The 6000-nt window shown below is 41.0% G+C and overlaps 1 protein-coding gene across 3 annotated transcripts in view; it reads right to left on the bottom strand.

The window, feature by feature from the left end:
* Positions 1 to 6000, bottom strand: part of LOC306917442 (CLIP-associating protein 1-B-like) — a 106182-nt gene that overhangs the window by 34947 nt on the left and 65235 nt on the right. The gene's annotated exons all lie outside the window — the stretch shown is intronic.

The following is a 6000-nucleotide window of genomic DNA, read 5'->3' as shown; positions in this document are numbered from 1 at the left end:
ATACTGTGATACAGCATATTTATTTATCTTTTTTTTTTCTTCCCCTCCTGTTCAAGGGGGGGCTGTGCCTGGGGGGAGGGGGTGCTACAGCCCCCCCAGCACCCCTACTTCCCTCAGCCATGCGTAGCGCGCCACCGAGTGGCGCGCTACGAGCTTGTAGGTCTGCTATTTTTGAAAAATCGAAGAACGACTGACATAGAAACATAGCTTTTTCAGAAAACTGTCAGGATGTAGAAGACATTTTTAGAATCAGATTTTAGGCCTAAATGGGTTCATTTGTTGTCAGATTATAATTATTTTTTCAAACTGTTGTTTGTGTTATGATGAATACATTCACACACAGCATGAATAGACACAGCTGTGTCTGTGTGTCATTCTTTACGAACAAGGTTGATCTTTCAGAGCTTCCGCACCGCAAATTTAGGCATCAACCTGCATGAGGAAGTGGTTTTCAACCAGTTGGTAACCAAATGGACCCTTATAAATCTTGAACTCTTGAGAGCGTACAATGAAACCAAATGGACCCATTTTACACTCGCAAGAGTTACAATCTTTGTTAAACATCTGTATTACTTAATTTACTAAAGTACAAAATTAGAGAATAATAGAATATACATTTTATTTTATTAATTTAGCACCACATTAGGTGGCTGCACATTAATACAGCATGGAATTGTGGACAAAGTCTTATCCAACGACAACAAAATATTCTTTAGTTTTGGGTCTGAGAGGCTAAATCTCATCAAATGGTGGTCCGTGGCTCAAATGCTGAATAAATAATGGCCTTGATAAGAAAAAGGTTGAAAACCACTGAATTACATTAGATTTGACGCTAAACATCCGTCAACCATTTTTGTAATAATGTATTCATCACACTGCCTTATGTGTGTAAAGGCCTGCAGTCTGTAAAAGAGAAATGCGCGCACACGCACGCACGCACGCACGCACACACACACGCACACACACACACACACAACAATAACAATTAACAATTATGATTATGTATCGGTGTCGTGCAGTGCTGCTGTGCCACCATACAAATACACCGTGACAGAAACAGGGAGGAATCCATTCATATCAACCACATGCAGATATACATGTAATCTACCTCTGTGTGGTACAGTAGCCTTGTGCAGCCACGCAATCAGATATCTCTGCCTATACTTTTTACGTCTGTGAATTGAACGGGCTTCTTGGACGGCGGAGAAAAAACCAGCGCCATCAAACACAAATACCGTACACACACCGCTTTAATGAAAACCAATCCTGGTATAATATATTTTCCAATATATTCCAATACCGTTCCAATATGAAGTCTTTGGATTGTTTCAACGATGCTGTTACTTGGAACTGTTTCCACCCAGTTCTAGACGCAGGCAGCATTGAATTCAGAATGTCACCAACTGGTATGGAACAGGCAGAGCTCTCTGATCGCCTGGCTGCGCTGAATACATTACTTCCATCCCCAACAGACACAGTTCATAGACGGAAACACTTGACTGCACATGAAGACAGTCCAAAGAACCCATCGACAGTAAACACAAAGTACAGACAGTAGAAGTGCAGTACAGAACAAAATGACTTTCTGACGTTACAATGATGCAAGGCGTGGTTTTTAGTCGGCATGCCTCCTAGGATAGAGGCAAGCCACGTAGAAGAGGAACTCTTCTGTGTATGTGTGTCTGTGTGTGTCTGTCTGTGTGTGTGCGTGCGTGCCTGTGTGCATGCAAACCACTGGAGTGATCAGCGCCAAATTTCTCGTGGAATCCCAAAATATTTGTAACATACTTTCAACCTGGATAGTCAATGGAGAGGCAAATAACTGCATTATTTGGCGGTCAATATGGCGTGTCATTGTCAATAGGTCACGTCAACATAGTGATCCAGATCCACATGGACGCCATGCCACTTATTAGATCACGTCTTGTTTATTGAACAATATTGAACGAAGAGGAAACATGGGCTGCTGACCGCACAATAAGATCTTCACTGATTGTCAGCTGGTGTGTGTGTGTGTGTGTGTGTGTGTGTGTGTGTGTGTGTGTGTGTGTGTGTGCGTGTGCGACTGTGCGTGTGTGTGTGTGCACATCTGCTTGCCAGCCAGACATCTCCGTCTGTGCTGTGGATGGTCCCACATTTATATTGCCTAAAAAAATCAATGTGTGCGAGTGTAGAGTCACACGATCAATGTCTCTCGATCTGCCAGTCTGTCTGTCTGTGTCTATTGCCAATAACTCTGCTCTCATTCTGTGAACACCCGTCGACGCTATCCCCACTGTAGATTTTTCATACTGTAAGGAAATGTGGAATACGGTGGCTTCTAATAAAGATCAAACACAACAAAGGTATTCTTTGGAACATATAGTCAGTGTGTAATGGTGTAAATTGTAACACAAGTCGTAGTCAATGGACTAAATATCCCAAACCATGAGTCCTTTGGCTTAAATGCATTGTTAACCCATTTAGACCTGAGGACGCATCTGTGTCATATTATAGCTTTTAACCCATTTTGGGCGGGAACCCCTTTTGGTGTTTTAACTAAGCATTATGTTATACTTTAGCTATTGAAAAATAGCAGATCTACAAGCTCATAGCGCGCCACCGAGTGGCGCGCTATGAACTTGTAGGTCTGCTATTTTTGGAAAATCGTAAAAATGCGGCACAAATCTTTGAATATATATTCTTTCAGAGCGAACGTTTTTTTTATTTCGACGTCAGGCCTGAATGGGTTAATAAAGAGTACCACCGACAATGAAGTCCAACAACGTGTCAGTCAAGTTTCAAATGAAAGGGTCTTGGTGCTCAACACAGTCAACAGTAATGGTTGTATAGAAGCAAGAAGAACCTTTAAGCATCTTCATCAAAGTCAAAACACTGACTCTGAGGAAGATGCTGGTTGAAAGATCAGTCAGTCACCTCCTGCACTACTAAGCATGCAGACTTAACGATAAGGCCCTGAGAGACACTGAAAGCATCGGAAACTCGCGTCATCAAACTATACAATTGTTTACCACAGCTTACACTGGAGGCACGTCAAAGTCAAACCTGACGTGTCTGTCGGAAGCTCGGTTCCGTTTTGAAGCACCACAGACCATCCAAAAGGTATTTTGGAGCAACTTAGAAAGGTAAACTCTTTTAATTTCAAAGTTGTATTGGAGAGTATATGTTTCTAGAAACACAAGTCTGTTTTAAAAATCTAATAAACAGGCTCGCAGCAAATTTGTCCTCATATGATGTTTTCTATAGTGTCTGGGCCTCCAATGAGTGTTCCAGTATCTTACAGTATGTGCCAGTGTCTATGAAGTAGGGCTTTCACTTCTAGTGATTTTTACTAGTTGACTAGTTGCCAAGTTTACTAGTCGACTTGTTTAACTACCTATTATGTAAAATAAAAAAATGTTTTGTTTGTGTACATTGGTGACTATAATCTAGCTCATCTTGAGGCCTACAAAAACGGGAGAAAAAAAAAAGCGCATTTTAATTTTTTTATCAACTAGTCAACTAGTACCAACAACGTCGACTAGTGGATTTACTAGTCGACTAGTTGAATAGTCGACTAGTTGCTTGAAGCCCCATGAAGTACTCAGGCCAAAACGACCCCTTAGCTGAGAGAGAGATGAAGCTTTTAACCCTTAGAAGATGAAAGACGCCAATTGGCGTCTTCATCAGAATTCCGTAAATGATCAATGACGCCAATTGGCGTCTTCACAGTTTTTGATGAATCTAAACATATTAATATGCTCCGAAGCGCTGTTTAAATTCCTGAGCTTATATTCCAACTACATTACCCAGAAAACCCGTGTCACGTGACACACGTGTACGTGTTGCCATTGGAAGCTGGTCCCACCCCCTGTAAACAGTGGGGGCAGAGGGAGTCTTCATAGTTTTCATTGCTTTGCCTGTTTTGCCGTCTCGCCCGAGCGATTTTCTAGCAGAAAAAGTTTAAAGCAGTACTATTTATTTGAGCGAGTTTTGTGGTAGTAGTATTGATCCATACGCGTCCCAGTCGCCTTCTCCAGGCGGAGTAGCCCTGGTCCAGTGCTTACAGCGAGACTCGCTGCTCCCTCCCTCCTTTTTTCATTGTCTCCCCATCGTCGTCCGATGAGCTATACCGGGAAACCATTGAAGAAGACGATCAACCCGGAATGTTTTGAGGTAATCTTATTGTAGAAAATGCCCTTCTATAGTGATCAGAAATCATAAGATGATCGCTACAAATAGATGCTTGGATAATTACTACTACTAGTCAGATCATGACGCCAGAATGACTCACCACGATGGCCCCCAGCCATTAGCCAGCACCAAAGGTGCTGGCTAATGGTGTTGGTCGGTGCATTGGTGCTGGCTAATGGTTGGAGGGGGGGTTGGTGTCGATCGGTTGGTTGTTGCAGTACAAATGTATCGTAGCAGGCATGCACGCATGGCAGTACAAGTATTTTATATTGTAGCGTGCCTTATAGGCGATCTGATCTTTAGAGTAATGTTCGCTCCTTTTTATTTACTGTCTACAAAGACGGAGAACAAACATGCATCGTTTACTGAAGCAACGCGTGGTTGGTTATGATGACCTTGCTACAAGGATCGGAGGGGGGACGGGGAGTGAAGCTAACAGTAGCGTATTATATAAGATCTGTATGACGTTTCATTGACGTCTGAGCTTGCATGATAATTGCATTCATTGTATATTGTACACAATCATGATTGTACATTGTTTAGTGTGTCTCCGTGTGATGATGATGATGACGATGATGTCAGATAGCCTACGTCCCCCCCCCCCCCCCCAACTGGCTATTGGCCGGGCTGACTACAGCTAAATGTTTATTTTTATATATTTAGAACTGGCATCAGATGAGGAGGAGGAGGAGGATGATGATGATGATGATGATGAAGACGAAGAGTCAAGACTACGATGGAGTTCTCCGACACTGAACCGGATGCATTCATTCATTTCAGTTGTTTTTTTTAAATTTAGCCTACACACACACACACACCGTCAAGAACAACTGGAATGCAGTGGTTTGGGGACACTGGGGAGTTTGGGGACAACTGTTTTGTATGTAGGCCTATTTATTTTCTGTAATATTTATTATAATTGTATTATGTTAGTCATAAAAAATAAAAGACAAGCTTTTACAATGAGTTAGACCTGTCATGGCTATTTTGTTCACTATTCTGAGGTTTATGGTTTGACTAAGCGAGTTTCAACTGTGATTTACTCTGTAACGGTAGATGGTAAGAACCCAATTTTTTTGTTATAATACAGTATACATTCAAGTCTATATTTTGATACATATCATGGGCACAAAGTCATATCAAAAACAATGTCCTTGGATGTGTTTTTTATCAAAACTGTTTCTTCACAACAGGTTTTTGAGATACATGCATGAATAGACAAGGTACTGGTAAGACTATGTAAACATGGTATATATCAAAATGTGCGTTAGAATGTCTAATTTTACCCCAAAAAAGAATTGAGTTTATATGATGTTCCATTTCAGAGCTAGGGGGACTTTTAGCTGGATAGGTCAGATTGATCATGACTGACTATGCTATTTATAGATGGCAAAATATCTACAGTGGTACATGTGAGAAACTTTTTATTTTATTTTAATTGAACTAGACAACTCACCCTTTAAAATGAGATATTGCATGGCTATGTACGCCCAGCAGAAAAAAAGTTATTTAGAAAATAAAACTTCAACCGGGCATAACTTTTTTTGTTGTCCTAGAAACACTACCCAGTGTAAATGCAGGCTCTTTTAAATGGCTTCCAACACACAAACTAAACATTTTATCAACTCAGTTCATTTTTTTCCTGGAAGCAGACAAGCCAAGCTTTCTCTGAAGGTCTTTCGTTGTCACACATTCACAGCAGAGAATTTTCAATAAATCATTCAAAAACGCCATTTTTCCATAGAGAAGTCTACAAACTGTATAGAAATCCTTGAAACTCTCAAAGAGTTAAGAATCCAGCTTTCTATACTGGCTTTTCCTAAAAAA

Source organism: Electrona antarctica (genome assembly GCF_951216825.1).
Source record: "Electrona antarctica genome assembly, chromosome: 24".
Lineage (NCBI taxonomy): Eukaryota > Metazoa > Chordata > Actinopteri > Myctophiformes > Myctophidae > Electrona > Electrona antarctica.
Note: the sequence above shows the minus strand (reverse complement) of the source record. Positions and strands in the feature narration are given on the sequence as shown.